Source organism: Nomascus leucogenys, chromosome 22a, assembly GCF_006542625.1.
Source record: "Nomascus leucogenys isolate Asia chromosome 22a, Asia_NLE_v1, whole genome shotgun sequence".
Lineage (NCBI taxonomy): Eukaryota > Metazoa > Chordata > Mammalia > Primates > Hylobatidae > Nomascus > Nomascus leucogenys.
The window spans coordinates 36010835-36031360 of NC_044402.1; positions in this window are offsets into that span (position 1 = coordinate 36010835).

Here is a 20526-nt window from a genome sequence, read left to right on the forward strand (position 1 = left end):
TATTTATTTAGTTATGCCTTTATTTGTTTACTTGTTTTGCTTTTATAATTTCCATGCATGCCCCCTTTCTATAAGGGAGCTTCATCAGATTCATAAAAATGCAGTCTATTTTGAGATCAGAGATATTCATCTTATTTCTTTAGTCAATTTAGAGTCATAGAGCCAAGAAAAACACCTGTTTTTATCACTAATTACTTGTATTATTTCAAAGAACACATTCATTGAAGAGAAGTAATACCTTTATCAGTAATTTTTAAATCTCTATGTATTTATTCACCTAGTATAAACTTTTATTGTATAAAAATTTAACTAAATCACAAGCCATGTACCTTCTTAAAGAAATGCTGATTCTTCCTTACGTAACTATTTTGAATTTAGAAGAATTGCATATTAATTACTCAGCAATTCAACTTCTTCAAGATGAAATTTTATTATATAATACATAAAATTTTGATAACTTTGGTAGCTAAACTTTAATTTTTCTATTTTCTGCTTTTGTGATTCTAAGTTTTGGACTAAAACCTTCCTCAATGTTTTGGCATACTTTTTATTTCAGTATATTATTTTTAATGTTCTCTAACAGAAGCAGTCATTTTTGTAAAAGTAATCAATTTTAAACATTCATACTGACTGTTTACAATGATTTATAGGGATTGCAACTGGGAAATTACAGTTTTTGAATTAAAATACAGACTTTCACTGTAACTATTACCATAGTGCTAGGTGTTTATTTCTAATTAAGCATGACATATTACTGCTTGAAGACAGGTTTATGATATCAATTAAATATTTATATGCATAAGTGTTTACAGATGCTTGCATAGCCAAAGAACAGTATGAAATTATATAAACCAAATCAACTGCATTAGAAAGGCAAATTTGAAGATGGGGGGCAGCAAATGGGTTGGAAGTAGAATGAGACCAACAACTGAAAGATTTTTCCTCAGAAATGTGTATTTTGAGTTACTAAGGGAGCATGTATGAATTTTATAATGCCAACATTATAAAATTAAATTCAATGTTACTATTTTAAAACATGAGACAAGAATAATCTAAAGAGAAATATAGCTAAACATCTTAGTATTTTGTACTTGAAACATAATTACCATCCACATATTTTTTATTATTGTGTGAAAGACAGTTTTCAACAAAATTAGAATTAAAGGGAAGATATTCAACCAAATCACCTCTACAATTTAGAAGTTTTGAAGAGGAAGGTTTTTCTATACTTACAAATTATATTTCTATAGGATAGGTGATATTTCAGGAAACCCAAAAATGAAGAAAATATTGCATATGCAGAATGTTTCATTTTAAATTTTCAAGACGTATATTTAAATAAAAAATATCTTTGTTTTTAACTCTATATTATACTATTGTAAGCACTCTTAAATGAGTTTCTACAGCACAGATTTTCATTATACTATCAATGATATTGACATATTTCTTCATATGAAATATAGGATACTCTAGAATTTTATATAATTACTATAATGTAATTGCTGTGTGACTCTACAGATTTCTCTATATTTTGTTCTTCCTTTGGAGTATAAAATTTAGAAATGCGCTTATGATAAAATGTCATATTTAATTAATTGTACTCAAAATTTCAACTGCTTTTTTTATGGGAAAACTAGATATTTTATCTTCAATTTTCACTTGACTGAGAGTTATTTTATACAATCTTTACTTCTTCACATTCATAAGATTTATCTTAATTTTCTTTAACTGTTAGTTTTTCAGTTCTCATTTTCAAAGTTTTGTTGGGCTCAGGGAGTATGTAACCATATATGTTTTTTATTTCTTTTAGCTTTAACAGATTAAGTTTGAACTATGACTCCTTTACAATATTTTTTGTGTGTCTTATCAGTCATCTTTTAAATAAATATTCCTTTAGTACAAGTTTACATGCAATAGTCTGGGGAACATTCTAGTATAATACAGAATGACTACAAGAGGAAGGACATTTAAAATTTGCAAACTGAAGGAAGTAAGTTTAAAAAAGAACCTATCTTTTTAATACATATGTCCAAGAATTCCCTGTTGTTTTTCTTTAACTAACTACTCACTAAGCCTATAATAGACTCATATTTCAGGAACATAGATATGTAAGTCTCTTGAAGATTCCAGGAAGTAGGAGCTGATATGGTTTGGATGTTTCTCTTCTCCAAATCTCATGTTGAAATGATTCCCAATGTTGGAGGGGGAACTTGGTAGGAGGTGATTAGATCACGGGGGAGGATCCCTGATGAATGACTTAGCACCCTGCACTGGATGATAAGTGAGTTCTTACTCAGTAAATTCACATGAGATCTGTTTGTTTAAAAGAGGATGGGAACTCCCCCTACTTCTTGCTCCCTCTGTCACCATGTGGCATGCTGGTTCCCCTTTGCCTTCAGCCATGATTGTAAGCTTTCTGAGGCCATCACCAAAAGCAGATGCCTGCACCATGATTCCTGTACAGTCTGCAGAACTGTGAGGTAAAATTGATCTTTTCTTCTTATAAATTATGTAGTCTTAGGAATTTCTTTATAGCAACACAAGAGTGAACTAACACAGAAAATTGGTACTGAGAGTGGAGTATTTCCATAAAGATACCTGAAAATAAGAAAGCACCTTTGCAGCTGGGTAGCAGGCAGAGGCTGAAATAGTTTGGAAGTCTCAGAAGAGGACAAGAACATGAAGAAAAACTTGGAACTTCTTAGAGACTGATTAAATGATTGTGACCAAAATGCTGATAGAGATATAGATAGTGCAGTCTAGGTTGATGAGGTCTCAGATGGAAATGAGAAACTCACTGGGAACGGGAGTGAAGGTCACCCCTGTTATGACCCAGCAAAGAACTTGGCTGCATTGCGTTCATGCCCTAGGGATCTGTGGGTGTTTGAACTTAAGAGTGATGACTTAGTGTATCTGGTAGAAGAATTTCTAAGTAGTAATGCTTTCAAGAAGTAGATTGGCTGCATCGAATAGCCCATGATCAGATATGGGAGCAAAGAAATTACTTAAAGTTGAAACATATTTTAAAGGGAAGCAGAGCATAAAAGTTTGGAAATTTGCAGCCTGGCCCTGTGGTAGAGAAAGAATCCAAGCAGGCTGTGGAGCAACCCCTTGCTAGGGAGCATGATATGACTAAAAGGGAGTCAAGTTGCTAAGATCTGAGACAATGGGAAAAATCCCTCGAAGCCGTTTAAGAAATCTTCCAAGCCACCCCTCCCATCACAGACCAAGAAGCCTAGGAAGAAAAAATGGTTTCATGGGCCAATAATTTGCACCACCCCAGAAGGCTGTTTCCTGCATCCCTGCTGCTCCAGCTCTACCTATTGCTAAAAGGGCCCCAGGTACAGCTTGAGCCACTGCTTCACAGGGCACAAGCTATAAGCCTTGATGGCTTCTATTTCGTATTAAGCTTGCAGGCACACAGAGTGCAAGAATGAAGGAGGCTTGGAAGCCTTCATTTAGATTTCAGAGAATGTATGGAAAAGCCTGGATGCCCAGGCAGACACCTGCCACAGGGCTAAATCTCCCACAGAGAACCCTACTAAGGCAATGCCAAGGGAAAATGTGGAGTTGGAGCCCCCATACAATGTCTCCCCCATGGAACTGTCCGGTGTATCTGTGGAAAGGGGACTGCTGCCACTAACAGTAGAGGACACTGTCAAGGGGACAGTAGAGCCACTGACAGATTGCAGCTTCAGCATAGAGAATCTGCAGACACTCAACTTCAACCCACAAGAGCAGCCCCAGGAGAGGCACCCAGCATAGCCATGGGGCAGAGCTGCCCAAAACCTTGGGAGCTCACTCCTTGCACCAGGGTGCCCTGAATACAGACATGGAGTCAAAGGAAATTATTTTGGAGCTTTAAGATTTTATTACTGGCCTGATGGGTTTTAGACTTCTGTGGAATCTATGACCCCTTTCTGTGGCTGATTTCTCCTTTTGTAACAGGAATGTCCATCCAATGTCTGTACTGCCATTGTATCTTGACAATAAAAAGTTGGTTTTGATCTCATGGGCTCATAGATGGAAGAAACTCACCTCCAGATGAGACTTTGGATGTTGGACTTGGGACTTGGAACTTTTGAGTTAATGCTGAAATGAGTTAAGACTTTGGAGGCCTATTGGGAAGGGATTATTATTTTGAAATGTGAGAAGAATATGAGATTTGGGGGACCAGGGGTGGAATAATTATAGGTTTGGCGATTTGTCCCGTCAAAATCTCATGTTGAAATTCAATTCCCAAAGTTGGAGTTGGAGCCTGGTGGGAGGTGATTGCATCGTGAGATTAGATCCCTCATTAATGGCTTAGCACCATCTCCTTGGTGATGAGTTCTCACTCAGTGCATGTGAGATCTGATTGTTTAAAAGAGTATGGAACCTCTCCCCTTCCCTCTTGCTCCCTCTCTCACCGTGGGACTGTATGGTTTTCCTTCACCTTTCACCATGATTCTAAGCTTCCTGGGGCCCTTACCAGAAGCAGATGACTGCACCATGCTTCCTATATAGCCTACAGAATTGTGAGCTAAAATAAACCTATTTCCTTGTAAATCACCCAGTCTCAGGTATTCCTGTATAGAAATGCAAGAATGGACTAACACAGGAGTGTAACTAAAAATCATGTTCATTGATATGATTTGACTGCACCCCCACCTAAATCTCATCTTGAATTGTAGTTCCAACAATCCCTACATGTCATGGGAGGGAAATTGTGGGAGGTGATTAGATTATGGAGGAAGTTCCCTCATGCTGTTTTCATGATAGTGAGTGAGTTCTCACAAGGCCTGATGGTTTAGAAGATGCTTTACTCACTTCACGCTGCTTCTTTCTCCTGCCACTGTGTGAAGGATGTGCTTGCTTCCCCTTTTGCCATGATTGTAAGTTTTCAGAGGCCTCTGCAGGCATGTGGAACTGAGTCCATTAAACCTCTTTCCTTTATAATTACCCAGTCTCGGGTATGTCTTTATTAGCCGCATGAGAACAGACTATAAGGTGCTACTGTAAAGATACCCAAAAATGTGGAAGTGACTTTAGAACTGGATAAGAGGCAGAGGTTGGAACAATTTGGATGGCTCTGAAGAAGACAAGAAATGTGGGAAGAAAGTTTGGAACTTGTTGAAAAATGTTATTGCATGCATGTATTACATTTTAGATTAATATAAAATACATAAATTATTATTCCAAAACTATATTTTAAGCAAAATCAGAATATGCAATTGTCAAATTCAATATTCTTAAATAACTCAATTAATGCTACTGTAATGAGAACTTAGAAAAAACAGAACTTCTAAGCAGAAACCATCCAGTAAGTAATCAAACCAAAAACACATCATGACATCTGTGTTTCTTGAATATTGGCCATAGAAAAATCAGGGTGCGGAAAATGAGCATGACCCAAGAGATCTGCATGTTAATAGTACATGTGGATGGTCCTTAATTGAAGCCAGTATCAGGAAGACAAAAAATAAATAAATAAATAAAAATAAATTAGATGAGGATTTTCTAGTTGATCAAGAGATAAAATGAAAAGGTCTTAACACCTTTTGTAATGCCCAATTATGCAACAACTAGAGTATATTTACTTATGTATTCCAGTATTTATTGAGCAGTTACTGTATAACAGGTATGTTATATATACTCGTATTATGAAAATGTCTATGTTTAGTCCTTGCTTGTGAAAAGTTACCTGCTGAGTAGAGCTTTGTAGAAAACTCAATATTTCTCTTGACTATCATTCTCCAGTTTAGCCCGTTTCAATTTTTAGAAATCCCAAGTAATTAGAGTAGGTTTGGACCCACTGGCCAGAGACATAGTCTGGTATTTAGCCTCCCACTGTGTGTGTCTGAGTGTTTGTGGGTTGTGTGCATGAGTGTGTATTGGTGTGTTTTGGAAAAGGACCCAACATTCTTAATAGGAAAGGGGTTAGAGATACAGACAAATAAATCTAAGTTTTCTGAGTTCTTGAGGTTCAGACTCTCTAATTCTTCTTTCATTCCTGGATATATTAAGTATTCCACAAATTTATAGATCTTTGTAATATCTTCATTATGCCACTTGCCACATTCTCTTTCCTCATCTAAATTTGTAATACTTTTTTTATGGCTTTCTAGGTTATGATGCTCTAAAGGACATATTGTGTTAGATATGTTTCAATTATAATAAAGTTTTAATTGAATGAGTAAAACAATGACCCAGTAGTTCAGCATCCAATGCCAGTAACTTTTATGAAAACCACATGCTCTCATTTGAGCAGAGGCAACTGGAATTTTTAGAATAAATACTGGAATACATTAACCAGCTTATGAGCATGGTGTATGGATATTGTTGGCAACTAGCATAGTTTTCAGGTTATACCTTTTCAGACAACACTATTCCATAGTAAATAATACTAGATCCAAGAATCCAAGATGAAAAGATGTCCAGATGTTTTGCATTTAATATGTAAAAGAAACAGTGAAGCATGCAATGCTGAGTTTTGCAAGGTGAAAAAATAATTGCCAGAATACATGGCAAATTTACAGTAACAAGAATTCACAGTTCATTGGCCATTAATAATTTCAAATTTATTGATTATGAAAAGTATTTTTGAAAAAGAAGCTTTGTTCTATGTTGTTTATGTTTTATTTAACTAATGTGTATATGCATGCATGTTTGTATCCATTTATTTAGGAGATTCAGAAGAATTAAAATATTCTTATAACTGGAAATAAACCCAAACATCTTATCATGTCTCAGTATACTTTTCAAAATATGGTCCCTCCTAGTTCTTTGATTTCCTCTCCCACCAAGAGATTTTCTTCCTTCATTTTGTTATCCCAGCTACAGTGAACAATGGGCTTCTTTCTGCTCCTCATCTAGATAAGGCCATTGTTATTCCACTAACATGACTAAATATTCCCTTTGCTTGAATTACCCTTCCCAAGATCCCTACGACTTGATTCCTCCCATTAATCAGTTCTCAGCTCAAATGTCTTCTCAAAGAAGGCTGACTTAATTCCCATTGAAGGTAACTCTTCCTACCCTCCATCCCTATTTATTTCCCTCTGATTTTTTTTTTTTTTTTTTTTTTTTTTTTGCAGTTGCAAGATTTAATGTAGTGAAAACAGAGCTCCCATACAAAGGGAGGGAACCCAAAGAGGGTAGCCGTTGCCGGCTCGAATGCCTGGATTTATATCCCTATCATTATCCCTCCCACTGTGCTCTCAGGCGATAGATGATTGGCTATTTCTTTGCCTCCAGTTTTTGCTTAATTAGCATTTTAGTGAGCTCTCTTTACTACCTGATTGGTTGGGTGTGAGCTAAGTTGCAAGCCCCATGTTTAAAGGTGGATGCGATCACCTTCCCAGTTAGGCTTAGGGATTCTTAGTCGGCCTAGGAAATCCAGCTAGTCCTGTCTCTCAGTCCCCCCTCTCAACAGGAAAACCCAAGTGCTGTTGGGAAGGTTGGTCGATGACCGCTCTAACTGCTTCCTGCTGAATTGGGGCATAGTAGGGGTTGTGCAGTTGAGATTTCCTCAGGAGGGGTGCCTTCAATGTCATCAACATTGGAGCATGGGCTAGCAGGCTGGTCCAGGGGTCCACAGTAGATCTTAGTCATGGATTGCATCTGGGGCTCCATTTGAAGAACAATTTGTAGTTTTACACCTTTGATTCTGGAAGAGACAAACTAAACAAGGAGGTTAAAGATACAGGGATTGAAATGTATGGCCTGCAGTGCAGGGGATTATTTCTTTGTCACACTTCACAGGCCCTGACTATCTGCTTGATAGTTTTGAAAAGGCCTGGTCCAGTAAATAATAATTTGGCCATCTGATGGGTGCTGTCAATGCCTAAGTGAAAGATTTGGTGAAGGGTTTTAAGTAATTTCCATTGGTTAGCTGCAGGCCAAAGTATTTTTCCTTCTTCGGTGGCTAGCCATCCCGAGGGGAGGAAACTATGTCCTCATGAGTTTCCCCATTCTATTTCTCCTGCTGAGTACTGGGGCTTGGTTTCCTGGAGAGGATTACCCCATACTAGGGGTCCTTCTATAAGCATTTCTAATGGAAGGCCCTGCCTTGCAGCTCTTTTGGCTTCAATATTTGCTTGGTGGTTCCCTTCTATTTCCCTTTCCTTTCCTTTCTGATGACCCCAGCAGTGTAAGACTGCCACCTCTTTAGGTTTCTGTACAGCCAATAATAATCTCCTAATGGCTTCCTGATGTTTGATAAGTGTTCTCTTGGAAGTTAGGAATTCCTTTTTTCTCCATATTGCTGCATGGTCATGGAGGACTAGGTAAGCATACTTAGAGTCTGTATATATATTTACCCTTTTTCCTTCTCCTAATTCTAGTGCCCAAGTGAGGACTATTAGTTCTGCCAGCTGAGTTCTAGTTCCTGGAGTGAGGCGATTACTTTCAAGTATTTCATTATCACTGACCACTGCATACCCCGCTTTTCGAAGTCCTTTTTCTACAAAGGAACTTCCATCAGTATACAAGTTGAGGTCAGGATCAGTCAAGGGAACCTCTAGAAGGTCTCCTCGAGTGGCGTAGGTTTGAGCAATTACTTGTTGACAGTTATGTTCTATCTTTTCTTCATTGTCTGGAAGAAATGTGGCTGGGTTAAGAGTTGCACAAGTGTGCAGTCACAGCACTGGCCCTTCAAGTGATAGAGCCTGATATTTAAGTAAACGGTTGTCTGACAGCCACAAGTCTCCTTTAGCAGTGAGTATGCCATTCACATCATGAGATGTCTACACAGTAAGATCTCTTCCCTGTGTTATTTTAACTGCTTTAGATACTAAGACTGCTACTGCCACCACTACCCATAAACAGTGAGGCCAACCCTTTGCCACTACATCAATTTCTTTACTCAGGTATGCCATGGGTTGCAATCTGGTCCCTCAGACCTGTGTAAGGACCCCTAGAGCTATTCCTGTTTTTTCTGTCACATATAAAGAAAAGTCTTGCCCCGTTGGCAAGCTTAACACTGGGGCTTGGGTTACGGCCTTCTTTGGGGCCTGGAAAGCTGCTTCTGCTTCAGGTGTCCATCTTACTAAATGGGTGTTGGCTTTCTGAGTTTCCTTAATTAGTGTATATAATGGCCTGGTTATTTCGCAGTACCTGGGAATCCATATTCGGCAGAAGCCTGTTATGCCAAGGAACACTCTTAGTTGCTTTAGGGTTTTGGGATGAGGATAAACCAGTATAGGCCTCACTGAGGGCCCTGGTGCCTTTGGATAATTTTAGCCCCAAATATTTAACCTGCTGTGAGCCGAGCTGAGCCTTTGGTTTGGAAACCTTGTAGCCACAGATGGTGTGGAAATTTAAGAGTGCTTGGGTGGCTTGATGGCACAAGATTTCTGAACAGGCAGCTAAAAGTAAATCACCCACATACTGAAGGACAAGAGTGTCCAGGTAAGAGAACTGGCTCAAGACTTGGGCTAATGCCTGGCCAAATAGATGGGGGCTATCCCTGAACCCTTGGGGTAAAACAGTCCAGGTGAGTTGAGATGTTGGATTCGAAGGATCTTCAAAGGCAAACAAGAATTGAGAGTCAGGGTGTACGGGGATGCAGAAAAGGCATCCTTAAGGTCCAGGACTGTAAACCACTCTGCTTCCTCTGGTATTTGGGAAAGCAGAGTATAAGGGTTAAGTACATCTGGGTGTAGAGGGACAATGGCCTCAGTGATAATCCTGAGATGTTGCACTAACCTCCACTCTCCCTTGGGTTTCTGTACTCATAAAATTGGAGTATTGCCCTTCTGATATCTTTTGTAGAACTCATCACTCTCTGAAATAATCTTATTTATGCATTTGATTATGTATTTCTGTCTTCCAAGAAGACAAAATTGTGTCTTTGTTGTTGTTTCAAGATGTGTCTGCGGTATAGATCGTAGATCCTGGTTCACATAGATGCTCGAAAACAAATTTTTGAATGAATGAATAATTGTAGTGACAAAATAACCATATTTTCTTTCTTATATGCATATATTCTCACGAGGCACATCATTCATTTGAACTTTGTAAATTTTTCTTCTACAGAATTTTCTATGCAGCCTGGAATATTCTAATTGTAATGCATATCCAGGAAATCAATGAACTGAGGCCTTGGATGTAAAATTAATGCCTCACCACACCCAAATTATAAATCCTAAGGTCTCAGAATAATATAAATTAAGACAATTTTTTACATCTTATTAGAGCGTTAGACAAGTTGAATGACCTATGGCTTGAGAAATATGATGGGAATGAGAATATGTCTCAGTTTAACACTAACTCAGTTGGATAAGCTTTCTAAAGATTTTACAAATGAAGTTTCTATGATGATTTCATAGTTCCATGATGCCTGCCATTTCCAAACATTTTGAAAAGCTCTCTATGAAAAGAAAATTATGGAATAAATAGGATACTTCATCCTTTTTAAGACCCCACCACCACCATCTCCTCTTTGTGGTTTTTATGATCTTTAATTTTTAACAATATTATAGAAAAATGTGAAATTTCATGTACACGATGGCACTGGAGTTCTTTCCTTATGTACAATCAATTTAGTTCAGAAAACATACATATGTAAGTCCCGTCACCATCCCCCAACACATACACACACACACACACACACACACACACAGTGGAATATCAGCGTCTAAGCATCACATGGCTCTATTCATAGATCTCGAACTATTGATTGTAGAGCTTAATGTGAGCCAGATCCTAATTCTGGCATACCTGTGTGTCTACACTCACAATGCTTCCCCAATTTATTAAATACATGTTTACTAAATATGTCAGGAACTGTGTCAGAAGATTTTTGTACATTAACTCAATTAATACATTTAATCTATAAGAGCAATGCAAGGGAGAAAACATCATCACCATTTGACAAAGAAGTGAACAGAGTTAGTAAAGTTTACCTAACTTGCTAAAGGTCATAGCTATATCTAGAGAAGGAGAATATTTCTTATTCCAAGGTGATGCTTTTCCTATAATAGGAAGTATTCTTTACTCAAGAATGGTCAATGATATCTCACGAGCAACTTGTGCTTGAGATAAATATTCACTGATGTCTTGTTTCTCTTATGTTCTGATTAAGTGAAGGAATACATATCACAATTTTTTGATGTAAGATGTGGCTATGTGACCAATGAAACATTATAAAGATCACTTTAAAAGTGAAGCATTTGATTTTCAGTTTTCAGCACAATCAAGTTTCATGCTCTCATGCTGCATTGACAAAAGATGTCCTACATCCCAAATAGTGCTCCTACAGAATGGTGAAACCTCTATCATCTTACGTACTGTATTGCTCCCTGAGACTTTCTTAGAGAATTGGCAAGGCCTGCAGAACAGTGTGAATGAGCATCAAAACTTGATTGTATTAAACCATTAAAAATTTGGGGTCCTTTTTGAAGCATATATCTTAGTCTATCCAGACTAATCCTTAGCATTTCTTGAATATAATATAAAACTTAAAGCTTCCTAACAGTTATACGTTTAATGGTCACTCAATTTAAGAAGAATACAACTTTCACAACTTTTTATATTAAAGTAAATTTTAGACATACAAAAAAATCTGCAAAAATAGTACGGATGTTTTCTGTATAATCTTCCTGGATTTTCCTCAAATTAATACCTTATAAAATCTTAGTACAATTACGATGAACAGGACATGAACATTGGTGCAATACTACTAGCTTGAGTTTTAGAATTTATTCAAATTTCATGAAATTGTTCCACTAATGTCCTTTTACTGTTTTAAGACTCTATCCAGGCTCCCTCACATTGCATTTACTTGTTATTTCCCATTTGTCTACAGTTTGTAGCAATTTCACTGTCATTCCTTCTTTTGCATAATTTGAAAGTTTCGGAGAATTTTTTTAAGCCATTTTAATTTTTGAAGGATATAATTCCTTCAATATGGGTTTGTCTGATATTTTCTCATTGTTGGACAGAGGTTATGAAAGTTTGACAAGAACACCATAAAAATGATATTATGTTCTTCTCAATTCATCATATTACAAGGTTATTTATTACGCTAATTTGTCTTATCACTGGTGGTATTCTGACATTAGTCTTTTGGTTAAGTGGTTGCTGCCAGGTTTTTCTAGCGTGAAGTAACTCTTTTCCCCTTTGCAAGATGCCCTACTGTCTCCTCTTTGTGGGTTTATTTTGGGAAGGAAAGTTTTATATTTTGTAAATCTTCTTTAGTCTCAAACTTTTACCCGATAGTTTTAGCATGGGTGGATCTTGTTTACAACAATGATTATTGTGATGTTTGCCTAATGATTACTTTTGATTTTCCTTTTTGATGATATATTTATTGAATAAAATTGTACCACATGAAATAGCTCTTTCTTCTTATCCATTTGCTTATGTGATTTTTTGTTTACATCAGTATGAACTCTTGGATAATTAATACTATGGGTTATAATGCAATAGTGTCATTATTTTGTCTTCATTTTTTTTCTAGCTTTGGCTGAGGTTGGTGTCTGTGTTCTTTTGATAATATTTCATCTTATTATTTTTAAATGTCCTTACTTTTTGACACTACAAAAATTTCAGGCTCATCTAGTATTTTCTCTGCTCTAGAAATCAACAACTGGAATCAACCATTTTTCTTAAGTGATTGGTTCCTTTTGTAGAATAATTATATTTCAAAAAGAAGATCTGGGCATTAGGCATGCTCACTATTGCAGGAGTGTCGTTAATTTTAGTTACCCTGAATGAATAGAGATTGAGAATAGATGCATGTATAATAATCCATGTATATAATGTTTATCTATTGTTTCTATCTTTTAAACAATACATGATTACAAACTATTAGTTCTTGCTGATACCTCCCAGAGAGCTATGGTCTAGAAATATACATATACTCCATTAGGTTAGTCTGTACTGATTATTAAAAACCATGTCCTTCCTAATTAGTATCTATTCAATTATATACTCACTTTCCAGCAAATATGAAAATATTAAATTTTCTTTAAAAAGAATAAAAACAAATAAGACATGATCCCTTTTCTCAAAATTTATGTACTCTAATGAGAGCAAGTCATGTTTTGGTTAAATATGGAGGCAGATATTTAGGAGTAGAAAGCTATGCAGGAGAGTAACTACATGATAGCAATTATACAGACCAAGAAAATCCATCACATCAAACAGGTGGAAATGGAGCAGAATGAAATAATAATGATGGCATTTAACAAGTGCTTAGTATATGCTGGGTACTGTTCTATGTGCTTTGCAAATATTAACTCATTTAGTGCTCATAACCAACCTATTAGTTAGATGCCATTGTTATCTCCTTTTTATAAATACAGAAAATAGGATGCAAATAAATTAAGTAAGTTACCAAAAGTCAACAACTACTAATTGACAGACCAGAAATTTGAACTAGGGACATTTAATCCAGGGTTTCAGCTTTCAGCCACAGTAGTTCAGGGAATACATTGGACGTTGGGGTGACCTGTCTTAGGAAATAAAGAAGAATTATGTAGGAAGTTATTTTTCTTCACTTCTCATGTGCAATTGTCAGAAAATGACAAGGATTTTCTCAATCTGGGGCCAAACGTAAGTGAATTTTTCTAATCTCCTAGAGCTCTTATCTATATATCATTAATTGAGATCTGATTTGAGATACTTATTAAATCTGTATCTTGCTAACTGCAAATGACAGTCATAGTTTTAAATACCACATCTTTAAGTGCTGCATATGATCTAAAACAATATTATATCTTTGCCAGGGCTGATCTTCTGTTTCTAAGAAAGAAGAGTATTTCGATGATATTCCATGTCATGGTTCATAAGTGACTGATTCACCCTATAAAGTAGTTATGTTGAATTTTAATGCTTTTTTAGTTTAAAATGTGAGTTATATCAATTTTAGCACCTTAAAAGATGAACTCTAAATTGTTTATTGAAACTACTGTGTACTAAAATTTTTGATAGCATAAAGTGCAAAAAATTTACTAAATTATCATTTATAGAGCTCAGTTAATCTTACTTAATAAACAATTAAACAATTAGTACATTAGTACATGTTTGAAAATAATGATATCCTAAATTCTCTTATTTTAAAGAGACAATAATTACAAAATTTTATTGATATTTTGAAAATGTTCATGAATATTGGTTTAAAGGTATAAGTAAACAGGTAAATATTTATGGTAATTAAATCCATATCTATGTACTTTTATAAGTATTGTACAAAGGCTTATAAATTACCTTATGTAACTAATTTTAAATTTTAAATAAATATTTGTATATTTAAATATAAGAAGGGAAAATCATATTGCATTATTTTATAGGAGAATTCAAAAGGATAGGAACACAAAATAACAGCAAAAAAAAAAAAAATCAAAGAATATTTTGGGCCAGGCAAAGTGGCTTATTTTAATCCCAACACTTTGGGAGGCCAAGGTGTGCAGATTGCTTGAGTCCAGCAGTTCAAGACCAGTCTGAGCAACATGGTGCAATCGCATCTCTACAAAAACTATAAAAAATTAGTCAGCTGTTGTCCCAGCTACTCAGGAGGCTGAGGGGGGAAGATTGCCTGAGTCTGGGAGGCAGAGCTTGCAGGGAGCTGAGATCATGCCACTGAACTACAGCCTGGGTGACAGAGCAAGGCCATATCTCAAATACATATATAAATACATATAATATTTTATATTGCCTTTCATTATGACTAATAGTGCTACATATCCTCATATGTAGTCCTGAATAAAATGTTATAAATACTTAAATATAGAGTATTTGGCAATTATTTATCTTTCCTCCCACTTTTATAACTGAAGCTAAGCATTTTCTTGAACTGTCTAATTGTCTTCTATCACAAATTATTCATTAGAACATGAATCTAAAGCACATGTTTAATGTGATTTACATTTTTGTATAATGTAACACAAACATTTTTCCCAGAGAGAAAAAATTTAGTTTATAAACAATGAATCATAATTTTGAAGTATAGAGTTATGCTCATCCCGAAACACTTATTTTTTTATTGCTTTAATATTGGTTTATCAGCAGTTCTTAGAATAAATTAAATTGTGACAATATAAGCAGTAATAAATAAAGCTACATTCTTTGAATAGGCTACGGTTTTCATAATGGAAAAAAAAGTACTACTTACTTAAGCATACTATTTTTCATTTCCACAGTTGCAAAGGAGATTCAATTAAAGCAAGGTATCCTATCTAAATTCCAGGTTTTAAGAACAGCAGGTATTCATTACACGTATTTCGGCTTTGAGCAACAGTACAAAAACAAATTCAGTATTGTAACACAAGAGACTCAAGTCAGCATCATGGTTAAAATACTGTACAGGTACCAAGATCCTATACCAATGCTACTATTCAAAATATATTTTTAAAAACTTGTAACTATTTTCTTCCCATCTAAGAAATTTCTAAAAGGGGAGGAACATTATAAATTAGCTTTCCCATTTGGCATCTGTCTTTGCAAAGAAAATATCAATGAACAAAAAATCATTGTGAACTCTACTTCAGTTCATCAATTATGTATATACCAGAACTTCACACTGAAATCTTAAAACTGACCTGAGCGAAATATCAAAATGCAGCTCCACATACGATTTTGTGAAATAGCTGATAACCCAATTTCCCAACTTGTTAATTTCGATTATTTTGCTCTCTATTCAGGTTATATAAGACAATGACAGATACTCAACATTTTAGACACTTTAGCTTCCTATTTGGTCTATGGAAATATTGGGGCCTCTTCAGTACTGATTTCATCAATTTAGACATTTACAATCTTAATTTTGATGACCTTGTATTAACTCCTTTAGAGATAATACTTTTTGCTAGATTTCAGACATGACCCAGGAAATCATTCAATAGCCCCGTGAGACCAATGTCAATATTCTATCAAATTTAGAAGTCTAGAAGATAAAAATACATCCACCATCATTAGGTCTGTAGTGTGCAAATGGTAGTGAAATGATGTTCATAACCTCTAGCTTTGCTGTATTCGAATTAGAGAAAGGAAAAGTAATCTTCCTTTTACAGATGAGAGGAGGATGTTGTTCTAAATGCTTATTATATCTCTTCTATCTGTGATTATTTTGCCAGTTCTTCTCAGTGGGGTTATTCTAATATTTTACTTTGGTTTGACTCTTTGTCCTAATTAATGCAGGACTGAAATTCCAGTCCTCATCTGATCAGTGGTCTTGTCAAATTATGCCTTTTCATTGCAAACTATCATTCTTTTAACATTTAACAGTAAATATCAAGTACTTATTTGATAGGCACCACTGTACAGCTAAAAGCAAGATTCCTGTTAGGAGGAGCTTGTGTTCTATTGAGTGTTGTGTAAATGAATAAAGAGGTAGATATCAGATTACGATAGGTATTATATTGAAAGTTAAATAGCCTATTATATGAGATTTCACTTTAAACAGATTGGCCAATTGAAGTAACCTGAAAGTAATGGTCACAACGGTAAGGGCATGGTCAAACAAAGATTCAGAAAAAAGACATTCCAGGCAAAGGGTATAGTTTGTTCAAAAGATCAAAAGTAGAAACTAGCTGTGTAGGCTCATGGAATTAGAAAAACAAAATTTTCAGGTGAGTTGACTAGGATGGTGTGGTAGGTGAAAGGAAGAGTATGGAGAGATTCAGAAGGTGCCAATTATATGAATCTTGATGGGAAAGAAGACTTTGTATTCTTATGTTTATTATTATTATTACTTTACACAGGTATGGCATTTCTTGACATATATTTTTTTCTAAATGTGAGTCTGTTGTGTTGAGAATAGATCATAAGGAAGTAATCAATAGTGGAATCAGGAAAACAGGAGTTACTGTTTTGCTTTATTTATGCAAGAGATAAAAATAGTTATGACTACAGTGGCACTGGAGAGAGGCACATATGGGATAGGGTTAGGAAAGCAGAGTAATTAAAGAGAATGCCCATAGTTTTGGTTGAATAAAGCATTAAAGTTATTTACAGTGTGAGAAAGGTATACATTTGGGAGAACACAAGAAGAGATAAGTGTTCTCTTTATAACATGCTAAATTTGAGATAAACATTAGGCAATAATGTGATGTGCTCTATTAGGTAAATAGATACAAGAATCTGGAGTTCCAAGAAGAAATTAGAGCCAAAAATACGGATTTGGGAATCACTCACACATAGACTTTACTTAAAGCCATAGAGTATTTATGGCTGACTAGGTAGATATGGCCTAGATAACAAATCACGGAAACAAATTATTTGTCATAACTTGGAAACAAATACACTCTGAAATGAGGGGACAAGACATTATTTCATGTAATGCTGCATATTCCCCCTTCTCCCCACCTTCACCACTTTCTCTTTCTCCTGACTTCCTCCCATTTCTATCTCTCTCTAGCTCTTTCTCTGTAGTTGCATCACTATACAAATTTCCACTTTTAGCTTTGAAGCAAATTGCTCTATTCAATGAGTATATCCTATTTGCCAACACCATACTGATTACTACACTTTTGTAATTAGCTTGATATTTGGCAACATGAGGCCTCTAGTTTTTGTCGTCTTCAAAACTATTTTTGCTATCTTATTTCTTTGTAGTTTCATACCAATTTTAAAATTAGCTTGTCAATCAATTTTTACAAATTTATGGTATAGGTTTTTCACAGCTTTTGTTATATTAATTCTTAGATACTTGACATATTTGATATCATCTAAATTGATATATTTTATCAATATATTCATTAAAATAAATTATAAATGTTTAAGCTGTTACTTTAGTTGGTAAGACTGTTACTTAAAAATGTTCAAAAATAACTTGGTAAAGAAACAAACAAAAACTAAAACAGCGCCTGAAGCATGTAGCAAAGGTATTTATTCAGTGAAGTCATTTTAATGTATTGCCATCCCTTCTTTTAATGAGCAAACCTCATTCTTCGACCTAATTTTTGCAGTACCAGAACTTGGATATTTACCTATTTCAACTGAAATTTTAAAAAAATCAACCTCATTAGAGACAAATTGGAAAAATCCAACAAAGTAAAAAATCCTATATCATAAAATGTAATAACTTAATATTTAAATACAGTACTTTTTAATATTTTCTACTTATTTTTATTCTGATGTATTTTTCTGTTTTTCTATCACTACTAAAATATTTTTCAACTTGATGTATAAGTACTCCAATATCTCTGTTACATTTGGGTAAATCCCTGAAAAACCTATCTGAGAACCTGTGTGAGTGCAGACTGACTCACTAGGAAATGAAACAAAAATATAAATGTCCCTCACCTTTAAAGGTTTGCCTGAATTATCTATCAAATCTCAACTCACAATTTTAATATCTATGTAAGACACTTCATCCACAATATACTAAAATCCCCTTGCTTCTAGACATCCACTTCATTACTCATGACTATGTGAAGACATTCATTTTCTTGTTAACCAGGTAACATATTACCTAGAGAATAGAGAAGATAAACATTAAACTTTTTGAATGTCAGCAAGCGTCAAGTCAGAAAGCAAACAAAGTTCAGAACATAAGAGTATAAGAAATTATATAGTTAATTGGAAACAGTGTCCTCTGGGGAAAACAAAGGTTTGGCAGTGCCATTGCATACTTTTGTCCTCATTCTCATAGCCCTGCCACTGGCGGATTGCCTTGATGCCTGTCATCTGCTTTTGATCTTTCCCCCATTAGTGTACAGGACAGATGAAAATCAGGCAACATTCCATCTAGAATTTGTTGGGACACTTTCTTCTGTGTGGAGGTAGAATGGTAAAGACTTGGCAATAATATTGACACAATATGAGAAGTCTTACATCTTTGATTGGCTCTCAGCCATCACAGCCACAACCTCCACCACTGTGTTATAAATTTTGGATGCAGCTATCTAACAGAAGGCTAACTGAGATTATGAAGAGACAAGTGTTTGGCTCATTATAAAGTCAGATGTGTTCTTTGGCATTTGAGTGGACAGCAGAGACTTTGACATTAACACATGGCTCATTAGGAATGAATTTGAGCTTGGCCTTTTGCTAAACTTAAAACAAAATATCTAATACAGAGAAGCAACTCCTTGAAAATGCCGATACAATCTCTTAAACATACATAGCTGTAATTTAAAATGAAAGCACCATACCTATAGGCATTTGCCAGTAAGAGTATAGTGTGCGTCTTAAAATTGTGAAGAAAACAATGAAACAGCACAAGGTCATGTTCCTTTTATCCTTCTTGTTCCTAGTGACAAATACACTGACTTTTCCCGTTCCCCCTAACTGTTTATCACGTTCTAGAACAGGCAATCTTGTAGTATCATGATAGGGTCATGTCTACAGCATTACATTGTAGTTAATGGTCAGTTACCACTTTTATGATAAATTTGATGTTACTATTCAGCTAATTAAATTTACACCAAACTGGAACTTGAGACATAAAGAAGTTTATTACTGTGGATCTACAAAACAAAATTATTGCTTGATTTTGAGGCAGCTTAGCAGTGTGTACTGAAAACAGTGTGTGTACTAACCATTGGCACAAATTACTTATTTAACTTACAGGGTTGGTCAGCTTTGCATTTACTCTAACCTGCATAATTTTGTACTCTAAATACTTTCTGCAAAAAAAATACAAAGTGTTTCCTCCTAAAATAATTCAAATATCTTTTTCATTTAATTTTGAGCAAGACTATGTTGTAATCTACTTTGCGGCTCTGAGAATTTAAATTGTAAACAAATAAACGCTGCTTTCATAATTTATGCACATCAAAAACATGCACCAAGTCAACTGAGAAAAATCTGTCTGCCAGTCCTGTCAGTTATGATGAAAATTACAAATTCCTTATACTTTGAGCTATGTTTGTAGAAGCAATACGATGCCCAAGGAAAGGACAGATCTATCAAATATTTCATGGACAACATGACATGACTAAAGGTCTCAGAACTTGAGTAATGCTGAAATGCACAAAATGGGTTCATGGAGCTTTAAATTTGGAAGACTTTAAATGATAAAAAGTGCTACAAAGTGTCCATAAAACAAACTAACAAAATAGCAGACAAAATTTATCTAAGCAAAAATGTTTAGTTTGAGACTGACCAGCATCTGGAACTCTGCTGCTACTTATTACTGGTAGGGCCTCTAACAAGACATACGACATACTGGAAATAATGGGCCATTCTGTTAGAGGTAGGTAGACTAAGAATATGGCAGAACCTTTCTAAAGGGTCTCCCTGTTTTGTATCTAACCAAAATACACCCTAACCAGGAGGAATTGATAATTCTGTTTAATTCTTGTACGCCTTCAAGGTCCCTTGTGTTGGTTAATACTGAGTGAACACTTGATTGGATTGAAGGATGCAAAGTATTGATTGTGGGTGTGTCTGTCAGGGTGTTGCCAAAGGAGATTAACATTTAAGTCAGTGGGCTGGGAAATGAAGAACCACCCTTAATCTGGGTGGGTACCATCTAATCAACTGCCAGCGTGGCCAGAACATAAAGCAGGCAGAAAAATGTGAAAAGGCTAGACTGGCTTAGCCTCCCAGCTTACATTTCTCTCCCCTGCTGGATGCTTCCTGCCCTTGAATGTCAGA